Source organism: Giraffa tippelskirchi, chromosome 2 (assembly GCF_054371585.1).
Source record: "Giraffa tippelskirchi isolate mGirTip1 chromosome 2, T2T-mGirTip1v1.2.pri, whole genome shotgun sequence".
In the NCBI taxonomy this organism is placed as follows: domain Eukaryota; kingdom Metazoa; phylum Chordata; class Mammalia; order Artiodactyla; family Giraffidae; genus Giraffa; species Giraffa tippelskirchi.
The window spans coordinates 213237233-213250844 of record NC_137276.1 but is presented as its reverse complement, the minus strand read 5'-3'; the positions used below and the strand labels follow the sequence as shown (position 1 = coordinate 213250844).

The 13612-nt window shown below is 36.7% G+C and overlaps 1 long non-coding RNA gene across 1 annotated transcript in view; it reads right to left on the bottom strand.

The window, feature by feature from the left end:
- Positions 1–2241: 2241 nt before the first annotated feature.
- Positions 2242–13612, bottom strand: part of LOC145531347 (uncharacterized) — a 142424-nt gene continuing 131053 nt past the window's right edge. Inside the window, exon 4 of the long non-coding RNA XR_014072370.1 lies at positions 2242–5491. This is a non-coding gene — a long non-coding RNA (uncharacterized LOC145531347). The remainder of the gene's footprint in view (positions 5492–13612) is intronic.

Sequence of the window (13612 nt, the reverse complement as noted above, 5' to 3'; positions counted from 1 at the left end):
GTACTATTAATACCAGTAGAGGGGCAAGTCAATCTAAGAAAGAAGAAAACCTCATAATTAAGGGAAGGATATAATGCTAAATTGTTTTAATTTATTTGAAAGAAAGGTACTACTTGCCTTTTTCAAGCTCTCATCAACTGTCTCTGCTTGTCATAGACTAAAGACTTTATGGACTAAGTTAATTTCCTGAGGATTAAACCAAAAGATTTAATGTCTGTCATTTGCTCCATCGGAGAAGGCAATGGCACCCCACTCCAGTACTCTTGCCTGGAAAATCCCATGGATGGAGGAGCCGGGAAGGCTACAGTCCATGGGGTCGCTAAGAGTCGGACGCGACTGAGTGACTTCACTTTCACTTTGCCCTTTCATGCACTGGAGAAGGAAATGGCAACCCACTCCAGTATTCTTGCCTGGAGAATCCCAGGGACAGCGGAGCCTGATGGGCTGCCGTCTATGGGGTCGCACAGAGTTGGACACGACTGAAGCGACTTAGCAGCAGCAGCAGCAGCAGCAGCAGCAGCATTTGCTCCATATCACCTATTAAAATAATTGAATTTTTAAAGAATCTCATCTTGAAGTGAAATCCAAATGAAGACAACATTTGACAGGTCACATAATGGATGGTGCAAGTTTACATTTTCAGAAGTAACACAAATAGACCATACTCTTGAGAATTTTACACAGTTAGAAAAAGGTAACTGTTAGAATTCAATGACATTTCACTTTCTGAGAAATGAATAATTGTCTGCACCAACAGTACAGATGGTGGAACCCTTGCAAGAAACAGATATGGGGCAGTTTTAATGAGACATTATCAATGGGTTCAGAGAAAACAGGATAATCTCATGAGTACTGGTGCCAAAGTCAGCAGACTGAAATAGCAAGACTGATATGAGTAACTTGTCGGCTATACTGAAATCATTAGAGTTGAGGGCAAAAAGATCCTGATATTTTGATTTAATCACAGCATTAAAAGAATCAGGTAAAATTCAATAAACAAACATGCTAGCACTGCAAAAGTTTGTGACTTCCCAGTTACTTTGTTGTATCTTTTTTTTTTCAACCCTGATGCAAGCCAGATCAGTGCCATGTTTGTTTCCTCAAATGTGCATGTGTGAGTGTATTGTGTAGGTCTGTAAGTCATCATTAGTAAGCATTCAATGACTACAGTTTGAGAGTTTAAACTGCTGCAAGTAAAAAAGTAAAATTTCCTGATAAGAAAGCAATTACAATTTCATTTAAGGGAAAGAGAGGAAGAATAAGATTTGGCATATCCTATCACTCTATTCATAGCATTCAACTTTCCACTAGAGAGCAGGTAAATTTCTGTGCTTTTAGATATCTAAAAGACCTAAATACAAGAAAGTTAGAATTGTTAGTTTGCATGGGCAGTATTTATTTTACACTAAGAAAAGATAATATTTAAAATGCTGACATAATTTGATGACAATGGTAGGAGCTCTAAGGCAGGTAAAGACTTAGATTACCATTGACTGTCAACCTGTCCCATCTCACCTTCAACAAAACATATTGACTCAGTGGTAGATTTATGGGAATATTATTTTAAGGTTAGAGCTACTTTTATGAGAAAATGGGTGTAAAAGAAGGAAAGATCCTTCATTTGTTTGTATTCATCATGACCTGAATGTTCCATTAATCATGAAACTACATCCTCCCCACCCCCACGAAGGGTGTTGACTATTTATCTTTTAAAAATACACATTTCATGTTCTTAAGAAGTGAAACACTGACAGCTTGATAACATTTCCAAATAACCCTATTAAATTTTCTATGCATAACTTTTAAGAATTGAAGGAGAAAATGAGACAAGAAAAAGGGTCATTGTTTTATTCTCCTTTTCATCTTACTACTGTATTGATACTCCATCACAGCTGTGTTAGTGTTTAATGGGAATATTTCTGTGATAATTATTAAACCTTTAATATTTCCTAATTTCTATCAACTAGCAAACAGGTGATAGGGCCACCCAAGATGGACGGGTCATGGTGGAGAGTTCTGACAAAATGTGGTCCATTGGAGAGGGAATGGCAAACCACTTCAGTATTCTTGCCTTAAGAAGCCCATGAACAGTATGAAAAGGCAAAAAGATAGGACACTGAAAGATGAACTCCCCAGGTCAGTAGGTGCCCAATACGTTACTGGAGATCAGTGGAGAAATAACTCCAAAAGACTGAAGAGAGAGTGCCAAGGCAAAAACAGCACCCAGTTGTGGATGTGACTAGGATTGGAAGGAAAGTCCGATGCTGTAAGAGCAATATTGCATAGGAACCTGGAATGTTAGGTCCATAAATCAAGGCAAATTGGAAGTGGTCAAACAGGAGATGACAAGAGTGAACATCAACATTTTAGGAATCAGTGAACTAAAATGGCCTGGAATGGGTGAATCTAACTCAGATGACCAATATATCTACTACTGTGGGCAAGAATCCCTTAGAGGCAATGGAGTAGCCCTCACAGTAAACAAAAGAGTCTGAAATGCTGTACTTGGATGCAATCTCAAAAACGACAGAATGACCTCTGTTTCCAAGGCAAGCCATTCAATATCACAGTAATCCTAGTCTATGCCCTGATCAGTAATGCTGAAGAACTTGAAAAGGTTCTATGAAGACCCACAAGGCCTTCTAGAAGGAACACCCCAAAAAAGCTGTCCTTTTCACTATAGGGGACTAGAATGAAAAAGTAGGAAGTCAAAAGATACCTGGAGTAACAGGCAAATTAAGCCCTGGAGTACAAAATGAAGCAGGTCAAAGGCTAACATAGTTTAGCCAAGAGAACACATTGGTCATAGCAAACACTGTCTTCCAACAATAAACAAAAAGACTCTACAAGTGGACATCACTAGATGCTCAATACTGAAATCAGATTGAGTACATTCTTTGCAGCCAAAGATGGAGAAGCTCTATATAGTCAGCAAAAACAAGACCAGGAACTGACTATGGCTCAGATCATGAAATCCTGATTGGCAAATTCAGACTTAAATTAAAGAAAGCAGGGAAAACCTCAAGACCAGTCAAGTAAGACCTAAATCAAACCCTTTATTATTATACAGTGGAAGCGACAAATAGATTCAAGGGATTAGATCTGATAGACAGACTGCCTGAACTACTATGGATGGAGGTTCATGACTTTGTAGAGGAGGCAGTAATCAAGACCAGCAACAAGAAAAAGAAATGGCAAAAGGCAAAATGGTTGTCTGAGGAGGCCTTACAAACAGCTATGAAAACAAGAGAAGCTAAAGGCAAAGCAGAAAAATAAAGATATACCTATTTGAAGGCAGAGTTCCAAAGAATAGCAAAGAGCGACAAGAAAGCTTTTCTCAGTGATCAGTGCAAAGAAATAGAGGAAAATAATAGAATGGGAAAGACTAGAGATCTCTTCAAGAAAATTCGAGATACCAAGAGAACATTTCATGCAAAGATGGGCACAATAAAGGATAGAAATGGTATGGACCTAACACAAGCAGAAGACATTAAGAAAAGGTGGCAAGAATACATAGAAGAACTATATAAAAAAGATCTTCTGGCCCAGATAACCACGATGGTGTGATCACTCACCTAGAGCCAGACATTGTGGAATGTGAAGTCAAGTGAGCCTTAAAAAGTATGACAAAGTTAGTGGAGGTGATGGAATTCCAGTTAGCTATTTCAAATCCTAAAAGATGATGCTGTGAAAGTGCTGCATTCAATATGCCAGCAAATTTGGAAAACTCAGCAGTGGCCACAGGACTAGAAAAGGTCAGTTTTCATTCCAATTCCAAAGAAAGGCAATGCCAAAGAATGCTCAAACTACTGCACAATTGCACTCATCTCATATGCTAGCAAAGTAATGCTCAAAATTCTCCAAGTCAGACTTCAACAGTACATGAACTGTGAACTTCCAGATGTTCAAGGTGGATTTAGAAAAGGCAAAATAATCAGAGATCAAATTGCCAACATCCATTGCATGATTGAAAAAGCATGAGAGTTCCAGAAAAACATCTATTTCTGCTTTATTGACTATGCCAAAGCCTTTGACTGTGTGGATCACCAAAACTGTGGAAAATTCTAAAGAGATGGGGATACCAGACCACCTGACCTGCCTCCTGAGAAATCTGTATGCAGGTCAAGAAGCAACTGTTAGAACTGGACATGGAACAACAGACTGGTTCCAAATTGGGAAAAGAGTATGCCAAGGCTGGATATGTGAAAAAAATTGGCTTAAAATGCAACATTCAGAAAACTCGGATCATGGCATCCAGTCCCATCATTTCATGGCAAATAGATGGGTAAACAGTTGAAACAGTGACAAACTTTATTTTCGGTGGCTCCAAAATCACTACAGATGGCGACTGCAGCCATGAAATTAAAAGATGCTTGCTCCTTGGAAGAAAAGTTATGACATACCTGAACATCATATTAAAAAGCAGAGACATTACTTTGCCAATAAAAGTGTATCTAGGCAAAGCTATGTTTTTTCCAGTAGTCATGTATGGATGTTTGAGTTGGACTATAAAGAAAGCTGAGTGCCAAAAAATTGATGCTTTTGAACTGTGGAGTGGGAAAAGACTCTTGAGAGTCCTTTGAACAACGAGATACCAGTCCCTTGGACTGCAAAGAGATCCAACCAGTCCATCCTAAAGGAAATCAGTCCTGAATATTCATTGGAAGGACTGATGTTGAAGCTGAAACTCCAATACTTTGGCCACCTGATGCAAAGAACTGACTCATTTGAAAAGACCCTGATGCTGGGAAAGATTGAAGGCAGGAGAAGAAGGGGATGACAGGATGAGATGGTTTAATGGCATCACTAATTCTATGGACAAGAGTTTGTGTAAGCTCTGGACATTGGTGATGGACAGGGAAGCCTGATGTGCTGCAGTCTATGGGGTCGCAGAGTCGGACACGTCTGAGCGACTGAACTGAACTGATAATATACTTGTGATTCCATAACAATACATATTAAATTCTAGAATTAAGCACTGCATGCAGTTGGCTAAGTGATTTAATGTGATGTTTGACATACCCTTGCAACATCAACCAACTGTCATTGATACCTGTAGTAATAGTGCATCTTCATATTGAACAAAATGAGAATACATGCCACAGTGCTTCTAGCATTGCTATAAATTGTTCAGAAAATATCTGAGTATTAAGTTTTTTCCCTTAAAATTAAAGAAATAAAATATAGAAGAAAATTCCCCCCAAAGATCTTATTATATTTGCAGAGTTTTCTATTACTGCCTTCTTTTAGAAAATCAATATTTCTCTTTTTCTTTCAGAACAAAATTCTAATGATTTACCAAAACATGTTTTTCTGGCAAATTTTCCAAACCAGCTAAAGAAAGATACATTATTTACTTGCAAGGATTTCTTATATTAAGAATCAAAATGTGGGACTTCCATATAGTTTTCTAGTTATGTGAAATATCAAAGCATCACTCACAGTCTCTAGGTTTCCATGTCCTCATTTGTAAGTAGTGAAGTGTCAATTCCTGTAAGATATAATTGAAGCACATTTTAAAACTCATAAGCATTTTCCAAAGGGAAGTTTCCTCATTGTTACAGAGGAGCAACATGAGAGTGGAAAATTAATGGTGGGTTGTATTGAAGGACACAAGTTTTAATCTGGCCTCCACTGATTAGAGTCCAAGTTCACGTTCATAAAATGGATGTGTTGTCTCTACAAGAAAGCTATGTTGTAGTCAAATGACAAAAGATTTCAACATTGAAATCACAAATACAATCACTGATTTCTTCTTTTATATTTTAAATTTCATCTGTTAGCTGTTTGCCTAATGGGAGAGATTGATGTCAGTAAAACCTGCTTTTCTTCTCACAAAGTCAGAATATGTAATAAGAATTAACACAAAGAAAGGTCTTACAAATTCTATGGATTGTTACGGTTAAGTGTTCCTTTGGGAGCATTAAGACAAAGAAATCGATTAACATCAAAGTAGTATTGTAGGATTGCCAAAGAGAAGGCAGTTCAAATTTCTATTTGGAATTAAGAATATAAGGCAAGATTTTGGCCTAGCCTATAATATTATGATTTGTATCATCAATATAGAGTTCAAATAAATTAAAGTTACTTTATTGCTAGGAAAAAAGTTGCTTCTCAATAGAGAAATAATAAATCATTACCTTAAACCTTATACTCACATTTCTTTCAACCTATAGAAATATGTCCCTTTATACTATAACACTGAAAATTGTAACCATTGGGTTGTTTATAGAGTGTTATATTCTTAACATGGTGCTTGTGTTTCACTTTCATAAAAAGCACTTTGTGTCAGATACAATAAATAATGTTAATAAAAAATAAAAATTATTAGAAAATAAAAGAGAAACAAAGAATAATATGTCACCTTAGCGGCCAAGGTTGAACTGTGGATACTGTTCAAATAGAGGAGAGATAAGCTGTCTTTAGACTAAGTAGAATTATAAAGCTTGTTTTTATGAGTCATGGTAAATATTTACAATTAATGCTCTAACAGAAAAAGTTTTTTTGACAGAGGGTGGGGGTTCTTTTATGTGTTAATTTTACCAAAGCAAAAAAAAAAAAAAAAAATCACCTATCTTGAATAGCATAAGTAAATAGTTTAAATAGAATCCTGCCATAGAGGAAAGTCTATAGAATATTATAATTGCTGCTGAGATTCTACAAATAGTTTTCTTTTGATATTGCAGTGTTTCTAATTATATTGGAAATTATCTTATTACATGCTACAGAGGTTCTGAATAATTAAATGTAATAGGATGTAATATCTGACTTTAATAATTGGTGTCAGGAGCTAATATGTTTTCCACATGGTGTATGAACTGTATAGCCATTGAAAGCCATTAACCAAAGTTAAATGTCTAATATTACTTTTGAAATTAAAATATATTTTGTCATGTAGGAATTTGAAAGCGTTAGCAAATATATGATGGGAATGCTTCTATATTTTAAAGAAGATACTTGTATTCATCTTCAAAAATATTATTTAAGTCAGTTTTTAGTCATCAGTTCTGTTGAATCTTTCTATAAGCCTAATGAGTCTACTGGAAGTAATAGGAGAGTGAAAGTACCTAGTTATACATAACAGATAAACTACAGAACATTTTAAATATATTGATATTTCATGGGACCTTTTAAAAAATAGCTAGACTTTTACATCATATTGTTTTCTAAGTCGACAAAATCAAGGAAATACAAACCACCTCTTCCATCAATACCCAATCAGAAGGAGGCTCATACACAATTTTATTTTGACATGTTTCTCAAAGTTTACTAGATTAATAAGATAGTATGCATTTCTAAATACACAAGCTTCTAATTCTTTATATTATTACATTTTTATTACAAACATAGTTTTAGGGTGTATAGATATCATGGTGAAATAAATCACGTACAACATATATTACAATAATTAGTCAATAAGTAGACCTAATAAAATAGTAATTGCTTGTTTAGAGACTAATTATGATGAAAAATATTTACTCAATAATATTGTTCAGAATTGCACAGATTGAAACTATAATATATTTAGACCCTTCCACATTCCCTACTAATTTATATTCTTTCATGCTACTTCCAAACATGCAAGTTTGGGGTTTTCGATACATTTCTTGCCACTTAGTTTTCCTCTCACCTATAGCTGAAGAAACAGCCCATTCTAAACCCTGGAACAACCACACTAGGAAAACATTATTAATTCTCACATACCATCAGATGACATTAAATTATGTCATAACTCTTTTATATGTCAAGCTCTTAATCAGATCTTATGCCTGTACCCTCTGAGCTGCAATCTTAAGTTCAGTTTTTGCACCTTCTTTACTATACTTCTGCTTCAATGAATGATTAACCCTCTGCTTTTCTTGCTAGGCCTAGAGCTCTGTTTCAGATCCCAGTTACTCACCTGAAGTATTCTTCCCCCCGGGGTGAACACTAACCACAGACTTCTAACAGCTGCTTGGAGGTCTGCTCTATAAAATATAGTCTTGCAATCAAATACTAACCCTCTTCACACCTTAGTAGAATTTGTTGCAGAAGAATTTGTTTCACTACAGAAACCCACCACTGAAATCCACTGGGCTGCTGGATTGCATTATACACAAGTTGGTCTTGCAGTGTCTTGTGATTCCTACCATTTCCAATCAAATCATTCCTATGTTTCTCGCCTTTTCTTATTTATTTAAAACAGAGGATTGAACCAGCCCCAAAGAGCTTTAGCATAGACATTGCTGAAATACCTCACCTCTCTTTTCTTCTTACCTTTTCCTACTCTTGTCTATACAAATTCATATTCACTTATCAATTACACAGCAGAGGCTCCCTCGTCTTTGTCCATGCTAAAGATATTGGAAATAAAATTTTGTCAAATGATTTAATGTGTCCATGAATAATGGCTAGAGAAAGGTAGCATCTGTTGTTGATGTAAAGCAGATTAATAGTTAATTTTAATGGCAATTTAATACATTATATTAAAAGCAGGCTCTTTAAGCTGAACAGGAGACATCAGGATCAACTTTTAAAAATGAATTCTTGTGTCCTGTAGAATTTTTTTAAAATACTTTAATTTTTGTCTTGTCTTTCATGACACAAATTGAGCAAATCAAATCAACATAATAATTGCCTAATCACATACTTAAATCAACTAGAAGCATGTGTGCACTTCTGTAACTGTCACTTAAGTGTACATATATATTTTAGCAGCAACTCCTTCCAACCTTTTTAATTGATTCATAAATTTTCTGTACTTAATTATGCTAGAGGTTGTAGTTTATGACCTCTCTACCATAATGGGGGCTGTCCAAGCATCAATTTGTATCTTAAGTTATGTCTTCAGATGGAAATATGCACCTATTAAAAGGGAATCCTTCTTTCTTCATCCTTCTTACTAAGTCAATCTCAATCACCAACCAAGCATTTGATTTTTCTTCAAAATGGACAGTGATCACTATATTCTTATTCAGTATTATTGTCAAGGATAATGATGAGGAAGAGTAGGGTAATAGCAAAAAGAAAGCTGTATATTTTTGGCTTGTTTCAGCATGGGAAGAGTTTAGAAGATGTCATTCCTGTCCTTACAAAAACAGAGAGCTAAACAAAACAAAAATAAATGACTTCTTGAACTCATCAGAGGACTGAGGTGACAGGGCAGACAGTCACCTTGAAATCTGAAGAAATTGATGAATCCGCTTTGTCATACACAAGATCTGCTAAAATCCAACTTTGATAAATTATTGCAAGCTGAGAATAGACTGTCCTAAGAATGGCAAACTCCTGGAACTCAGCTTAAAAAAGTTGGCCACTCCTTCATGGGTTTTAACTTCAGATATCCCATCATATTCTTCCTGGGAAGAGCTGAGAAAGATACCCTGTTGCTCTGGCAGAAAAACAGCCTTTGTGAATCGCTCTCCTAAAATGCAACCCATAATAAAGGCACCTAAGGATATTTAACCAGACTCATCCTGATTAGGAGAGAAACATTTCTCCCATTCCAGTCCTTTTTAGAGTTCCTATCTTAAACAAGAAAAATAACTAAGAAACACTTGTGAAGGTCACAGGTGACAGACCAAGGACAAAAGGCACAAAAGACTGAGATTTAATAAGTTATAATAGCGTGTTTTCCCTACTGCACAAATTAGCACTGCTCATCAGGGCTCCAGGACAATAATGGGAGCTACAGCTGAAAGAGCTGGAAGACACACGCTTAAAGTAGTAGTACTAATACTTAGGAAACTACACATTCAACAAATGAAATGAAAAGAACCTTAAGAAATCTGAAGCCTCTGGCAACTGCAACTACAGCAGACATTTGTGAATTTGAAACAACAACAACACAAGTAGAAGCTGTGAGATGAGTTTCTTCAGTGTCTTACTGAGGACTGTAGCCTTGTAGACAGATAGATGAGAATTTGTTCTCATTTACCCTACATTCAGTGAGAGACAGATAATTACAGTAAATGAGATTGGTTCCCTGAGATAAGCTAATCAATTAATTAAAAAAAGAGAACAGTTAACAACATAGAGTTGCATGTAGGGAACGAGGCTCTACCTGGTTTGGAAGTGCCTCTCCAAAGTAAAAGGCAGGGGAAAAAAAAAAATGACAAGTGCAAATGTGCAGAGCCTGTAAGAAAAACAAACAAGCAAACAAACAAAAAAGCAAAAACAGTTCAATGTGACTGCAGGGTAGAGAGATTCTGTCATCTTGGTACCAACTGTGAAATCAACAAACTTGCATTATCAAAATCTAATTCAAGTGTTAAACTGAAAACTAAGAAAGAAAGTAAAAAGGGTTTTCCGCCAATGTGAAGCAGGAAAGAGCAAATAATAATTACTGACAAGCCTTACAGTTCATGTTTTCTAAAAAAATTAGACCAGATGGCTTAGATCTTCATTTACACTTTTGGGGCTATAGCCATTGCAAACGAAACCATGACAAATAGTAAAAGCAATAACAAAGACAAAACTACATAGTTCATTTAATGGATGTTTTGCCAATTTAAAACTGAAAAAAGAGAAAGCAATAGTGATAATCTGCAAACATTTCCCTGGGAACTAGGAGAGAGAGCAGGTGAAACCCTGAAGAAAAGAAACTGTGCAGGGAAATGGCAGTTCCATGGGGAGAATTCCAGTCGTTCACGTCGTGTTTCTCCGTGATTAGAAGAGTGGCCTGAAGGAAATTTCCATGACTAATTGCCATGAACTATGTTTAATTTAATAAAGTCACAGCTGTAGGACATTTCAACAGTGAAATCTCTAAGTCTGTATTGCTGGAAGGAGTTGATAGCCATAAAACCACAGCATTTCCTTGCCTGAACATTAACTTAAAGTATCTAGAAAAATAACAGGTTTCATGAATTTACGTACTGAATGCAGTAAATTTGATTTAGGATTAGCATATAGTAGCTGTGTGACTTACTCTATTTCCTTGGCTCAAGGCTAACATATAAGTTCGAAAAGAACAAAATAGTAGCTTATTGAGCAGATAATATTGATAGTATTCCAAATGTATCTATGTTCTAAATATATTTATTTAGATACAGGATAGATTGCATACAGGAATGAATGTTCTAAAAGACACGTGCTTCTTTTCTCTGTAAATAAAGTTCAGAATAGTCGCTCAGGCCTGTCCGACATTTTGCGATCCCATTGGCTTCTGCACGCCAGGCTTCCTTGTCCATCACAAACTCCCGGAGCTTACACAAGCTCATGTACATCGAGTCGGTGATGCCATCCAACCATCTCATCCTCTGTCGTCCCCTTCTCGTCCTGCCTTCAAAATTTCCGAATATCAGGGACTCTTCAAATGAGTCAGTGCTTCACATCAGGTGCAAAGTATTGGAGTTTCAGCTTCATCAGTCCTTCCAATGAATATCTAGGACTGGTTTTCTTTAGGATGGACTGGATAGATCTCCATGAAGTCCACAGGACTCTCAAGAGTCTTCTCCAACACCACAGTTCAAAAGCATCAATTCTTTGACACTCAGCTTTCTTTATAGTCCAACTCTCACAGCCATACATGACTACTGGAAAAACCACATGACTAGACGGGATTTTGTTGGCAAAGTAATGTCCCAGCTTTTTAATATGCTGTCTAAGGGAGGCCTGGCGTGCTGCAATTCATGGAGTCGCAAAGAGTCGGACACAACTGAGCGACTGAACTAAACTGAACTGAAGTTAGTCATAACTTTTCTTCCAAGCAGCAAGCATCTTTTAATTTCATGGCTACAGTCACCATCGGTAGTGATATTGAAGCCAAAAAAAAAAAAAAAAATGAAGTCTCACACTGTTTCCATTGTTTCCCCATCTATTTGCCATGAAGTGATGGGACCAGATGCCTTGATTTTAGTTTTCTGAATGTTGAGTTTTAAGCCAATTTTTTCACTCTCCTTTTTCACTTTCATCAAGAGGCTCTTTAGTTCTTCTTTGCTTTCTGCCATAAGGGTGGTGTCATCGGCGTTCTAAGGTTATTGATATTTCTCCCAGCAATCTTGATTCCAGCTTGTGCTTCATCCAGCCTGGAATTTCTCATGAGGTCCTCTGCTTATAAGTAAAATACGCAGAATGACAATATACAGTTTTGACGTACTCTTTTCCTGATTTGGAACCAGTTTATTGTTCCATATCCAGTTTTAATTGTTGCTTCTGGACTTGCATACAGATTTCTCAGGAGGCAGGCCAGGTGGTCTGGTATTCCCATGTCTTTCAGAATTTTCCATAGTTTGTTGTGATCCATATAGTCAAAAGCTTTAGTCAAAGGCTTTGGTATAGTCAATAAAGAAGAAGTGGGTGTTTTTTCTGGAACTCTCTTGCTTTTTTGATGATCCAACAGATGTTGGCAATTTGATCTCTCGTTCCTCTGCCTTTTCTAAATCCACCTTGAACATCTAGAAATTCACAGTCCACGTGCTGTTGAAGTCTCGCTTGGAGAATTTTGAGCATTGCTTTGCTAGCATGTGAAATGAGCGAAATTGTGTGGTAGTTTGAACATTCTTTGGGATTCCCTTTCTTTGGGATTGGAATGAAAACTTACCTTTTCCAGTCCTGTGGCCACTGCTGAGTTTTCCAGATTTGCTGGCATATTGAGTGCAGCACTTTCACAGCATCATCTTTTAGGATTTGAAATAGCTACTAGCTTTGTTCATAGTGATGCTTCCTAAGGCCCACTTGACTTCATATTCCAGGATGTCTGGCTCTAGGTGAGTGATCACAACATCATGGTCATCTGGGCCATGAAGATTTTCTTGTACAGTTCTGTGTATTCTTGCCACCTCTTCTTAATATCTTATGCTTCTGTTATTTCCATACCATTTCTGTTCTTTATTGTGCCCATCTTTGCATGAAATATTTCTATGGTATCTCAAATTTTCTTGAAGAGATCTCTAGTCTTTCCCATTCTATTATTTTCCTCTGTTTTGTTGCTTTGATTGCTGAGGAAGGCTTTCTTATCTCTTCTTACTATTCTTTGGATCTCTGGATTCAAATGAATATATCTTTCCTTTTTTTCTTTCCCTTTTGCATCTTTTCTTTTTTTTCAGCTATTTGTAAGGCCTCCTCAGACAACCATTTTGCCTTTTTTTTTCTTGGGGAGTCTTGATCCCTGCCTCTTGTACAATGTCACGAACGTCTGTCCCTAATTCTTCAGGCACTCTGTCTATCAGATCTAATCTCTCGAATCTATTTGTTACTTTCACTGTATAATCGTGAAGGGTTTGATTTAGGTCATACCTGAATGGTCTAGAGGTTTTCCCTACTTTCTTCAATTTAAGTCTGAATTTGGCAATAAGGACTTCATGATCTGAGCCACAGTCAGCTCCCAGTCTTGTTTTTGCTGACTGTTTAGAGCTTCTCCATCTTTGGCTGCAAAGAATGTAATCAATCTAATTTCAGTATTGAGCATCTGGTGATATCCATGTGTAAGTCTTTTCTTGTGTTGTTGGAAGAGGGTGTTTGCTATGACCAGTGTGTTCTCTTGGCTAAACTATGTTAGCCTTTGACCTGCTTCATTTTGTACTACAAGGCCTAATTTGTCTGTTATTCCAGGCATCTCTTGACTTCCTACTTTTGCATTCTAGTCCCCTATAGTGAACAGGACAGCGTTTTTGGGTGTCCATTCTAGAAG